At 36.2% G+C, this 12,513-nt stretch overlaps 1 protein-coding gene across 4 annotated transcripts in view; it reads right to left on the reverse strand.

The window, feature by feature from the left end:
• RYR3 (ryanodine receptor 3) overlaps nucleotides 1–12,513 on the reverse strand; it is a 477,900-nt gene that overhangs the window by 273,142 nt on the left and 192,245 nt on the right. The gene's annotated exons all lie outside the window — the stretch shown is intronic.

Here is a 12,513-nt window from a genome sequence, read left to right on the forward strand (position 1 = left end):
TTTGTATACATTGATATTATATTGCATTAGATATTTCTGATATTGTAATATTTTGAAAATGTATCCAAAAGTATTAAATCAATGCCCAAATTAGGTTTAAAAAACAAAAAATGTAAAAAAAAAAAAAAGCAAGGAGGGGTTTAAGATTTTTCTAATTTCATTACGGTTATCACCCTACACATAATTCCCTTATTGCCAACGCATTGACTCATGAATTGTATTTATTGCTTTAACACTGTAAGTTGATTACAAGTATTTTATGTTATGTACACTTGTTTCATTTAAAAAAAAAAGTTAGGTTTGATAAGTGCAACATTTTTTATTCGGCCTAGATGATGACTCAGATCAAGCTTTTGCGGTTATCCTAAGAAAATTTGGAATCATTTTAATTTTGTCATATTTAAAATGTGTTACAAAATGTTTAATATGAAAATGGCTACTTACATTATACTATAAATAGTCTATAGAAACTAAAACTGTGTGCATTAAAGGGACACTATAGTCACCTGAACAACTTTAGCTTAATGAAGCAGTTTTGGTGTATAGAACATGCCCCTGCAGCCTCACTGCTTAATCCTCTGCCATTTAGGAGTTAAATCTCTTTGTTTATGAACCCTAGTCACACCTCCCTGCATGTGACTTGCACAGCCTTCCATAAACACTTCCTGTAAAGAGAGCCCTATTTAGGCTTTCTTTATTGCAAGTTCTGTTTAATTACGATTTTCCCCTTATCCCCTGCTATGTTAATAGCTTGCTAGACCCTGCGAGAGCCTCCTGTATGTGATTAAAGTTCAATTTAGAGAGTGAGATACAATTATTTAAGGTAAATTACATCTGTTTGAAAGTGAAACCAGTTTTTTTTTTTTCATGCAGGCTCTGCCAATCATAGCCAGGGGAGGTGTGGCTAGGGCTGCATAAACAGAAACAAAGTGATTTAACTCCTAAATGACAGTGAATTGAGCAGTGAAATTGCAGGGGAATGATCTATACACGAAAACTGCTTTATTTAGCTAAAGGAATTTAGGTGACTATAGCGTTCCTTTAAATAACTTGTTCTAATTATTAAACATTGAATAAATTAAAAGAGTAAGATTCCTGAAATACTGTTAGGGTAATGAAGGCAGATTTTAAGGAATATTTCCAAATTGTGGTTTTTTGTTAGTTTGTTATTATTTGTGGTTTGGATAAATATACAAAAAAATAAATAAAATAAATGTTGACCTTGATGGGCCTGTATCTTTTTCTCAACACCAAAAAATCTGTAACTATGTCTTAAATGTAGATGTAAATATAATTTAGAATATATATTGAAAAATGCACTAAAGCTCCATCGAGGTTTCTCCTATTTTGTTTACATAAAGTGCTCTAACCATGTGTTTAGACATAAAGTGACTTTATGACTCCCTGCTAACAGCTAGCATGTGAATGTAGTTCTATGCACGCATCTTAAATAGCAGAGGAGTGTATATTTATGAGTCTATTTGAGTGATGCATTTTATTGGATGGTGGAGGTGTCTGTTGCATGCATCTCTTCATCACTATCAACACCTCAGTGATGGATCATGCAGGGCTGTTAGAGCTGTTATGTTGGCATGTACAGTTAGAACATAGGAAGCACCAGGAGTGCATTTATATATATATTTTTTATTAAGATCTAGTGTAAAGATACACTGCCTTTTGTCTAATGAAACACTGCCTTTTTTCAGAAAAGGTACCATTTGCATGCTCAGGATGCAGGGACAATCTCTTTGCACCAGCACCACTAGACTAAACTATAGAAGTTATGGTGGTTAGTGTCCCTTTAAATTTATTACAAGACACAATGGCTCCTATTATGCATATTTCTTTCTTTACTTTGAAAAGCAACAAAGAAAAACTAACAATTTAAAAAAAAATTAGAACTATTAACCAATCAAAGTCAGTGGTAGCTTATAAAAGGAGCCCTGGACATTCCATAGTTCGCTTTCTTTGCTGCTCCTCAACAGAAACAGATTAGTACCATAGCAAGACATATATATACATACATATATATTATAGATCAACCTCTTATTTCATCCATGTTTTTATCTGTATTTATCTGCAATTAATTATAATTGTCTTTTAGTACTAAATTCATACATGTATTTTTTTTGTGGATTTACAATATATATATATATTTAGAAATTTATTTTTTCTCTATATAATTATTTGTTTTTTTTCCTTATATTATATCTGTTTTAATCTTCTTCATTTGTGCCATGATATTGCCTTTATTTCTTGTTTATTTAATTTTTTTATTTTGCAAATATATCCCTATTTTCTCCCTTATCAGCAAGGTCTTACGCCCAACCATTGCGTTTGCCATATTTCCCAATGTCGGCATACTATATTTATTCAAAGGCAGAATACATTTTTCTTTATCCACGATTCATCTCCGGATCGATTCTAAGCTTTTGTTTTGGCAAGTTCGCAGACCTCTTATTATTTTCAGTTGCGAATTGCCATTCTTTCTCTATCTTCATCCACGTACTCACGATCAACTGAGCGCACAAACTGGGTTTCTATGGTAGGCAACAATGTATCGGTTGGGATCTTCTGGTGGTGAACCGGACAGACATTATTTTTGCCTAGCTCATATTTAATTCTAACTCAGATTGTATCCCAGATTTCGATTATTCTAATTGATATTCTAATAAGTGAAAAATTCTCAGATGACCTGGTTGGCATACACGGAGAACTCCCATTTAACCCAGACAATCTTCATAATCCTAGATCGGCTGAATGGTTTCCATTGGATCACATTGCTAAATATCTTCAACACAGAATTCATTGTTCCTTAGACAAGGTCACCAGAAGCAAATTAATGGCAGAATGCCCAAGACCTACTGTGCCAGATAAAGTCTGTCAACGTAAATACTGCATTGTCAATTGTAAATACTGCATTGTCAATTGAAAGGCATAAAGCCATATAATTAAAGATAGAACCAAAATTGGGTTAATGTGGCTATCACTGAGGCTGGAAAAGATGCCAATGCTTTGCTTTTCAGTAACGGATTTATTAAAAAGCTTAGTGTAACGGCACCCCCAGGCATAAAAGGGGTTAACAGCCGTTTAGTAGATCTTGCCCTTCCAGAGACACTGGCACCGCCACTGTAGACACCAATCCACCAAACCGGAGAAGCATATGAATGCTCTCAAACATACTAATGCTGTAAACAGCCGAACAGGAAAAAACATACGAATATGTTTACACTCCTAGCAGTCAAACTGGAACAGCATACAATAAATCCCCCCAAGAACGAGACAAGGCTCAAGCAGGAACAGCCAGAGCTGTGGGTTTATTGTTCTTATATACATATTAGTACCACCCACAGGGTTTTGGAAAACAACCAATAAACACGTACAATACACTCAGACACTCCCACACAAAATCCTCCCCTCTGCCTGTGATACAATTACCTTACACAATGGGTAATGTAATTATCACAGGCAGAGAAATACAGTTTTTCCACATTATTCATAACTTTAAAAGTATGCATCACATTCACATAATTCACATTTTCAGAATCAGCATACTCCAAATACAAACATACGTCAAAATCATACAAATTGGTCCAGTGGTTCAAAAGATAGATCGTAGTCCTTTGTGACCAAATGAAGCATGGCTTTTCTGCCCAAAACCAGTTCCACAGAGTCTTCTATCCTGGAGATAATTGGGAAGTAATCCAATTATCTCCAAGGACAGAGGCAAAACTCAATTGAACACATGGCAGCAAAAGACAATAACATACACAAAAATATATAACTGTGCAGCCATTGCATAAAACAGGTACATTCCCAGATAGCTCAGATCTGAGCGCACATTATTACTGAATGGCGCTCAGATCACACACATACAGTTCAATTGCCATGGAGACAAAGTCTTTCCCATAGTCTTTCATTATACGAATGGGCTCCATGGCATAGCTATCTGGGGTATCACCGCTCAAACAGGGCAAGCACCGAATGACCCGGCTTTCGTGTCTTTGCAGGGGAAAATCAAGCGTTTCAACATGCGGCCATAGTCTAAAGGCAGCAGGAAGGCAACCAGGCTCCTCCAATGCACAGTGGCGAGATTGGTCTTGTCACACTTAGCACTTTCATTAGTGTTTTTACAGCCTCAGACAAGGCACAAATTATTATTTTATTTTTTTAAGCATTTTCGAAATGTGTTCTGCACAAGGCAGGAATATGGATGAACTGTCTGGCTGAATATCTGGTTCATTCCACACCAACAGGGGTTAAGCAAAGGACTCAAAAATTAGGAACATAGGAATGCAGGTCCTTTCTTCCCAGCTAGAGGGCATCCTTGGAAGGCCTGAGGATCACAAGGACAATTCAAAAATTGAAGCCAGTTTGGTAAGTATTCCAATTCCTCTCCTTTGGAGAAATGGGCAGACTCGCCCATTTTTTCCAAGCTTGGTGCCAAATACAATCAGATTATTGGATCCTAAATACAGTGAAAGGATATGCAATAGAGTCTATTTCTCATCCAATTCAAACAAGTCTTCTCACACAATTGTATTTTCAAACACAGATGTATCTCTGATAAACAAAGAAGTCAAAAATCTGCTGACAAAAGACACTATTCAAGAAGTTCCTCATCACCTTCTAGGTCTAGGTTATATCAGCAATCGTTTCCTTGTTCAGAAAAAAAGGACAAATGCAACCAGTCATCAACCTGAGCTAAATTCTTAAGTTCAATATAGACACTTCAAGATGACAGGCATTCATTGCCTAAGAGATCTATTGCAAACAAACAATTATATTGTCAGAATAGATCAAAAGATGCTTATGTCACAGTTCCCCTACACTTGGATTCACAAGACTTCCTTCAATTTCTTTGGAAAGGAAAGAAGGTGCACTTCATGTGCCTTCCTTTTTGTATGTCCTGTGTCCCTTGGTGTTTCACCAAGCTAATGAAACCCATTGTCTCCTTTCTGTGTCTAATATTATATCTAGACAACATATTAACTATGTCCCACTTGTGTGGGACTCTAGATCTTCTTACCAATTTGAGTGTCCTTATCTATTTGGAAAAATCCATCTTGACACCATTTCAAAAGATGGAGTTTCTTTGCTTCTTAATTGATTTATTCAACAAACCTTAGACCTTGTGAGTTAAAAAAATGTGGAATATAAAAAAAAGTATTTTGATGCACTATGTCTCACTCTATTGTTTCAAAGTGCATCTTGCACTTTTCCACCGAGCTTTGCAATGCTTGAAGATACATAATTTAAGGTCTTTCTTACTCCAAACCAGTTCCACTAGACTGGAAAGCAAAATAAGAACTTCACTGGTGGTTGAACCACATGGACGCTTGGAATGAAAGATCAATTGTTAGTTCAGAACCCAATGTAATAAAAGAATCAGACAGCAGCAATTAAGGCTGGGGAGTGAGATGTTGCAATACTTGACAAGCGGAAAATGGTCCGATCAAGAAGTTCAGCTACACATCATTTGCTTGAAACCTCTAGTTGGTTCTTTTGCTCTGAAAAGTCTGGCAACAGACAAAACAAATTGTTGCATTCTGCTAAGGAAGGACAATATTTAGGCATACATTATGGCAAATTGGCAATCATTTAGGTGGAACCCTTTTTCATATTCAAGCAAATCAAGCAAAAGAATTCTGGATTTGTTTAAACAAAAACACCATCTAAAATGTTTATACCAAGCAGAAATCATATCAGGTTTACACAATACAACAGTGGACTGGAATTAAAGGTACCTTTCAGACAACAGCGATTGGCAGTTAACAAGGCTTTTATACTAACAGATTTTGGGTCTTTGGAGATTATTTCCCATCAACCGTTTTGCTTTAAGATTGAACAGACCACTTCCAAAAATTTTCAGCTGGCGACAGGACCCTAAAACGGAAACCGTAAATGCCTTTCTACAGGATTTATCCAAGAATTGCAATTATGCATTCTTTAAATTTTCCTTGATCCCTCGAACATTGATTCATCTTTGTCTTTAGAAAGGAGTTTTGGCATTAATAACACCCATGTGGACATCTCAACCTTGGTTCCCACAACTATTGGAATTGACAATTGATTGTCCAAGACTTCTTTCACAAATTCCTTGGTTGTTAATCAATCCGGACAATAAACAACACCAATTGATTCATTAGGATTTGCTACAACTCATGGTTGATTTCCAGGGACCTAGGACCATTGACGGAGTTTCTGAAACTACTTTGCACCTCCTTGCATGGTCTCCAGGAACCAGAAGATTTAATAAGAATGCTTGGAAATTATGGTCTCGTTGTTGCATGGAATGAAACTTGGATCATATATCTTTCCCTGTAAATGAAATAATGTTTTTTCAGCATTTCAGCTGGTAAACATCCACAAATTTGCAGCTTAATGCGGGGAATCAACACTTCTAGATCCCCTTTTTCCAAATCTATGTATTTCTGGGATGTTAATCAGGTCCTTTCTCTTTTTGATTCTTGGCCTGATAACACAAACTTAATTTATGACAACTTTCTTCGAAACTAGCTACATTGCTTCGATTTATCTCCTGCAAACATGTATTGGACGTTCGTGCACAAGACATTGATTCTCACTATTACATTCTGGAAGGGGTTTGTTTTGATATTTCTCGCCATACAAAAAAGGAACATTTGTACAACAACAAAGACACAATTTTAAATACAATACATATCAAATGGGAAAAAAAGAAAAACACAATTCTAATTCCATACATATTAAAAGCGCAAATACATATAGATAAACCTTAATCTGTCGTTCAGTGTCCCCCAGCCATTGCTTTCAGTATAATCAACATTATCAAGTTTGATCTGTTACTCCGTTTGCATTGCAATATTTAGTATCTTGTATGATATTTCTTTATCTTTCCCAAATAAATGTATCCATGATAAAGCCATTGATTTTGTTAATGCCTCTTTCCATTAATAGTTGAAATTTTATTTGAGCCCTGCCGTGAAATACGGTAACATCCTTCTGCTTTTCCAATTTCTGGCTATCAGTATCTTGACAGCACCCAAGCAGTAAATAAACACTATGATGTCTTTTTTTTTTTTTTAATTTATTTTAGGCCATCCAAGATGTAACAGCATAACTGCTGTTTTTTACATAGCTTAATATTGCATTAACTAAATATACGGTTTTGTACCCAAGACTATAAAGGGGCAATATTTTGACAAGACCACCAAATGTGTAAATAACTTCCTCTCTCCAAGCCAAATCTCCAACGATGCTCAGTCTTACTAGGGGACAATTTTGATAATTTAGATGTACCATATGTTAATCAAGTTATAATGTTTTTCAACCAGAGAGACCGTGGACAAGTTTATTAATTTTACAAAAGAAAAAAAACATTTATCCTCCTCAATTTTTACTTTTAAATCTTTTTTCCTATTTCTTAATTGCTGAGAAGGCATTTTTGGATTTTCTAATACAATTAATCCTACGCTTCTAGAGAAAATGTGTTTTATCTCATTGCCATGAAAAAATACCATTCACTGCAGAATAAAGGTCACACTGTGATAAGATTAGTTTATTAGATTGATAATCCTTTGCCCTTAGAGAAGAAAAAAAATATGTAAATGCTATTCTTTTATTAATGTGTCAAAGGATTTAATCTTATTATCTAAAATCTAATTTATTAAATCAAATTTACATTTTTAAGTCTCTATTTTACATTATCCATATCCTTCTCAATAATTCCATGTTTATACCATTTGTAGTTTATACCATTTAAGTCCCAAATTAACATAGAAAGGTCCTTAATACCACAGACTTCAGACTCAAGTCCATACCAAACTTCCATCTTAACTGTCTGTAATAAATCTATGTGCAGAAATATAGACAACATTTTAGACACAACTATTAGACAACATAAGAATTATTAATCCTAGGTTTTTCTCCCCCTAATACAAAGTTCAAAAAAGAAGATTTAATGAAAGCTATCCACAGGACAGGAATAACAAGCAGAAGCATCCAGAACATTTAGATCCACTTTGATAATACATCCGATTTTAAAATGCTCTATCCAACTAAGTTACATTCAATTGGTGCCATTCTTTAAGGTCTCTACTTGTTACTTTCAAAATATTGAGAAAATTATTCACCATTAAACTATTCATATTTTAATCCCTAAGTAGGTTAACACTTTAGGTAGTCCCGTTGGAAGATATCATTATCAGCTTTATTACTGTTAATATACAAGGCTGTTGATTTAGACATGTTTAATTTGTAATTTAAGACACCAATGTGGTGTTCTATTTCTCTCAAAGCATGAGGAAAAGAAAATACAGGATTGGCAAAAGATAACTAAATATCATCTGGATATAGTTTAGACTCACTAAGGGGTCACATATCCCTCAACCAATCAATTTTGTTTTTATCATTCTTTATTTTTGTTGTGAATGGTAACAACATACAGGTTCAGTTTGCCCCACCAGCATTCGTGAATAGTGATTAAATTAAGTTTATCATAATACAAGGCATGTATGAGATACTGCACATTTTTAGATTGTTAAAACAAAACAAGGTCTTCGTCAAGAACGTCATGTGATATGTTGCGTGTGTAAGTAGTGTGGCCTTGAGGGTATGACTGGTATGCAGCAGGTTTCTGCATGAGTAGAAAATCATGTTACCAAAGGAGGTTTGCCTAGTCGTATTAACTAGTGCGATTGTCATCCGCCATGTGTATGGGTGCACCTGTGGGTACCATTTGGATGGCCCATAGAGTCTGGCCAAATTCTCTTAGGAGATGCGTATATACCCCTAACCTCCGGGGTAAAGGGGGGGGGGGAGGATTGTCAGTATTTCTAGGTGGATGTCCCCACCAAAGTTGTGTGTGTTGCGTTAGATTGGGGGATTCGGGTACATCCGTCAGAGGTATGATATGTAACGCATAAGGAGCATGTAGTTAGTGTTGGAACAATGAATGGGCTACATTTGTTATGGTCATCTGAATTAAACTGAAACCTAAACCTCAGAAAGCATATAAAACTTATAAAGCAGGCCAATTGGGTTAAAAAGGCTACTGATCAGGCTTCCAAGTCACAGAGTTCACTGCGCCCCCAGGGACGAATGGTGCAATTCGGGAGACATCCCAGGCGTGACTGGTGGGCTGAGCCAGCTGTGTTTCGGAAAGGCCCAATGTCTGTAGGATATATAGGCCCTCTGGTTGACCTGTTGCTTTGTTAATCTTCCCGTCTGTGGCGACCGTGAGGGATTTAGGGTATGTCCAATGATAGGATATTCCTGCCTCTTGCAGGGCCTAAGTGGTAGGGCGCATGGATTTGCACCAAAGCAGAGTGGCTTTGCTCAGGTCCTGGAAAAAGGTAAGGGAATGGTTCTCAAATTGGAGCAGTGTTTTCCCCTTCCGTGCATATAGAAGCCGCTGTTTGTCAACGAGGGTCTGGCAGCATAGGATAATATCCCGTGGAACATTCGTCGGTGCACGAGATGTTGTGGAGATGCGGTACAGGCCGTTGTATGCAAACTGTTTAGACATTTTTGCAGGTAGGACAGTGGATAGGAGCCTCCTGAGGAAGTGAGGTAGCTCATCCGTGGGAACAGAGTCTGCTACTCTGCGGAATTTGACATTTCTCTGTCGCCCCTTGTCTTCCAAGACATCCAGTTGAATAGCAATCTGTGAGTGTAGTTCTCGTAGGTGCTGCGTGGTTTCATCTAGTATGGTTATGCCCTGCTTCACGTCAATGACGTCTTCTTCGGCTGCCTGGAGTCTGTGGAGTCTGCACCTCCGTTTTTACCATGTTCAATTCAGCTGAGAACATGTCTTGGAAGTGTGTCAAGAGATCATGAATGTGCTGTTTAGTTACCGGTGCCTCAGTTTTGGGTAAGGTTGGAGTCGCTTCCGCAGAAGTTTCTTGTGCTGGCTCAGGCCACATGGGTGTAATCCCTCTGGCTCTGGAGGTTGAGGCCAGCATCTGGCTGATGTCTTGATTGCTGCCAGTCTGAGCTAGAATCGGTCTCTGAGATTTGCGTCCCATGTTTGCACCCAGCTGGGCTTGACGGGTGTCATGGGGAAGCAAAGCGTCAACGGAGCTGTCACTCGTCCAGAGATCAACACTGGATAGCCACGGAGGTTCCACACGATACGCCCGAAGTCTTTGATGCCACATTTTAGCATCTGCTGAGAACTGGAACGGCATCCATCAGATCAGCGCAGGTTCCCAAGCATGCGGGTAAGTATAGTGTCAGAGAATATCGTGCTTTCCGCCTGTTCAAGCTTGTTTTTTTTAAGTTTGGGCCTCGGAGTTGTGGATAATGGCGTCTGCTCCTTAATAGCTCCGCCCCAACCAATTTATTTTTTAAAGCCATAATTTCTACGGTCAAGATATAATGTATTAGCATTATAAATCCATCATGAAAAACCGAAAGCCCCAAGTACTCTATTCATGAAGCCCCAGCTGATCCTGTCAAAAGCCTTTTTGGCATCTAAGTATCAGCAGGGGACTCTTCTTTTGAACTGAGGAATCAATTATATCAATCTTCTTATATTATTACTAGCCATAACATATAACAGATTTAATTCTCTCTGCAATGATGGAGGCAAATTACTTAACATTGTCAGGCATTTTATATCAGACATTTTGTGTTAAGATTGAAATTTAAAATATAATTTGTGAAGTCACCAATTAGCAGATGTGACTCCATTTTTGTAACAAAATGCAAATGCAAATGTGGCTTATGTAAACACTAACCAGAGATAAGATTTTTTTCAGTGTAACTAAGAAAACCAGACACAGGATTACCAGAAAGAGATAATGCTCAAGTAAAATTATACTTTATAGACCAAAATGCAGACTGATAGAAGTCTTATAGAAATGTTTTGAAGACTGACAGATATTTAATAAAGGGTATCCCATAAACGATAAGATTTGTGACATCAAACGCATCCTGAAATTCAATTAACCCCCTTATACAAAGTGGTAGTTGGAATTCGTAATGAGAAGTTCTTGTGGTGTTACAACTCCTTCTATTGATCAAAGTCTATACGAAAGACACCGACCTGTTTCTATTGGTCACTTTAAATTAGTGACGTAAAGAAAGTTAAGATAAGGTTTTCCTTAAAAATTGAGGATAGCCAGAGAGGAGAAAAATGAGGATCATTAACTAAAAGCTGAACAAATCTAACTCTCTGGCTTTTCCAACTAAATTCTGGAACTGAAAACTTACTCTAACACTCTGTCTTTTCCAAATGAATCATGGGTCTTAGTTAAAATCCTTTACTAATCAGAACTTTCTAAAATACTCAATCTTTATTTAAACATATGCATACTTGCATCCACCATTCATGGAATATATTTTCAAGCCTAAAGAATTTGTACCAAGAAATACCTGGATAATGCTGGTCAGATTTCAAACCTTTGAAATCATAATTAGCTGAGGAAATATATGGTTTCCCATTCCATTCCTGCAGGTGGAATAAATTTATATATTTACTAATAATTTGCCAAGTATAGCATATCAAGCTATAATCCTGAGATATTTACGTATCTAAATTTAGGGATAGTTCATCCTTGATCAGGAAAGTAAAACATCTGCAGTGCAGACATTTGGTTGGATTATTCGTATTGGTTTACTGGATGGAAAATTAATAGTTAATTAACTTATTGGTGTGAGAAATATTATAACTTTAAGTTGCAATACAAAAGGTGTTTTTCTTGTCAGAATTGTAGCCAGCAGTGAGTAAGGAATTTCAAAGCTGGGAGATTTTTGTAGTAAATCTTGTTAAAAACTGCATCTATGTGGATATAACTGTTAGAGGAATTATTTGTAATTTTACATGTTAAATTAACATATGTTGCTATTAACCTATCTTTATTGTGTTATAACTGCTGCCATATTGCATACTTATGTTATACCTAAATATTCATTGATTATTGTCTCACATGTTCCAAATTATTACTATTATTATTATTATTAATTATTTGTCACAATAAATACAATTTTTATAATCGGTTGTGATTAATGTGTTAAATACAAGTACTCTAGTAAACGTAATACAGCGTCTATAAGAGTTAAAAAAAGTGGTCAATGGGACAGTACCAATATATACATTTTTGATATAATAAAAATTAAATAAATTTTGATAAAATATTTTTAAATCCTTTATGTTTTCATTCCACGTAAATTGATTCAGGTAAATATCATTCAGGTAAATTTAATTAAATTCACAAAAATAGTAGCAGTAACACTAGTAGAAGGCAGTGTGGAATGGTTTTCAACCCCTTAAGGACACATGACATGTGTGACATGTCATGATTTCCTTTTATTCCAGAAGTTTGGGGTTTAAGGGGTTAAGGAAGTATGTGTAGATATATAAAGCAAATATTCGTATATAAGCGCTATGGCTCTGTGTAGGCAAGGAGTAGTAGGTAAGTTGCCTTATTGCATAGTTAGCTAAAAGTTAAGACATATAAAATAAACAAAGAAATTAAGAAATCATAAGTAAGTAACATCTGTGAAAATTTATATATGAAAGGAACTGCG

The sequence above is a fragment of the Pelobates fuscus genome, chromosome 13, assembly GCF_036172605.1.
Source record: "Pelobates fuscus isolate aPelFus1 chromosome 13, aPelFus1.pri, whole genome shotgun sequence".
NCBI classification, from domain to species: domain Eukaryota; kingdom Metazoa; phylum Chordata; class Amphibia; order Anura; family Pelobatidae; genus Pelobates; species Pelobates fuscus.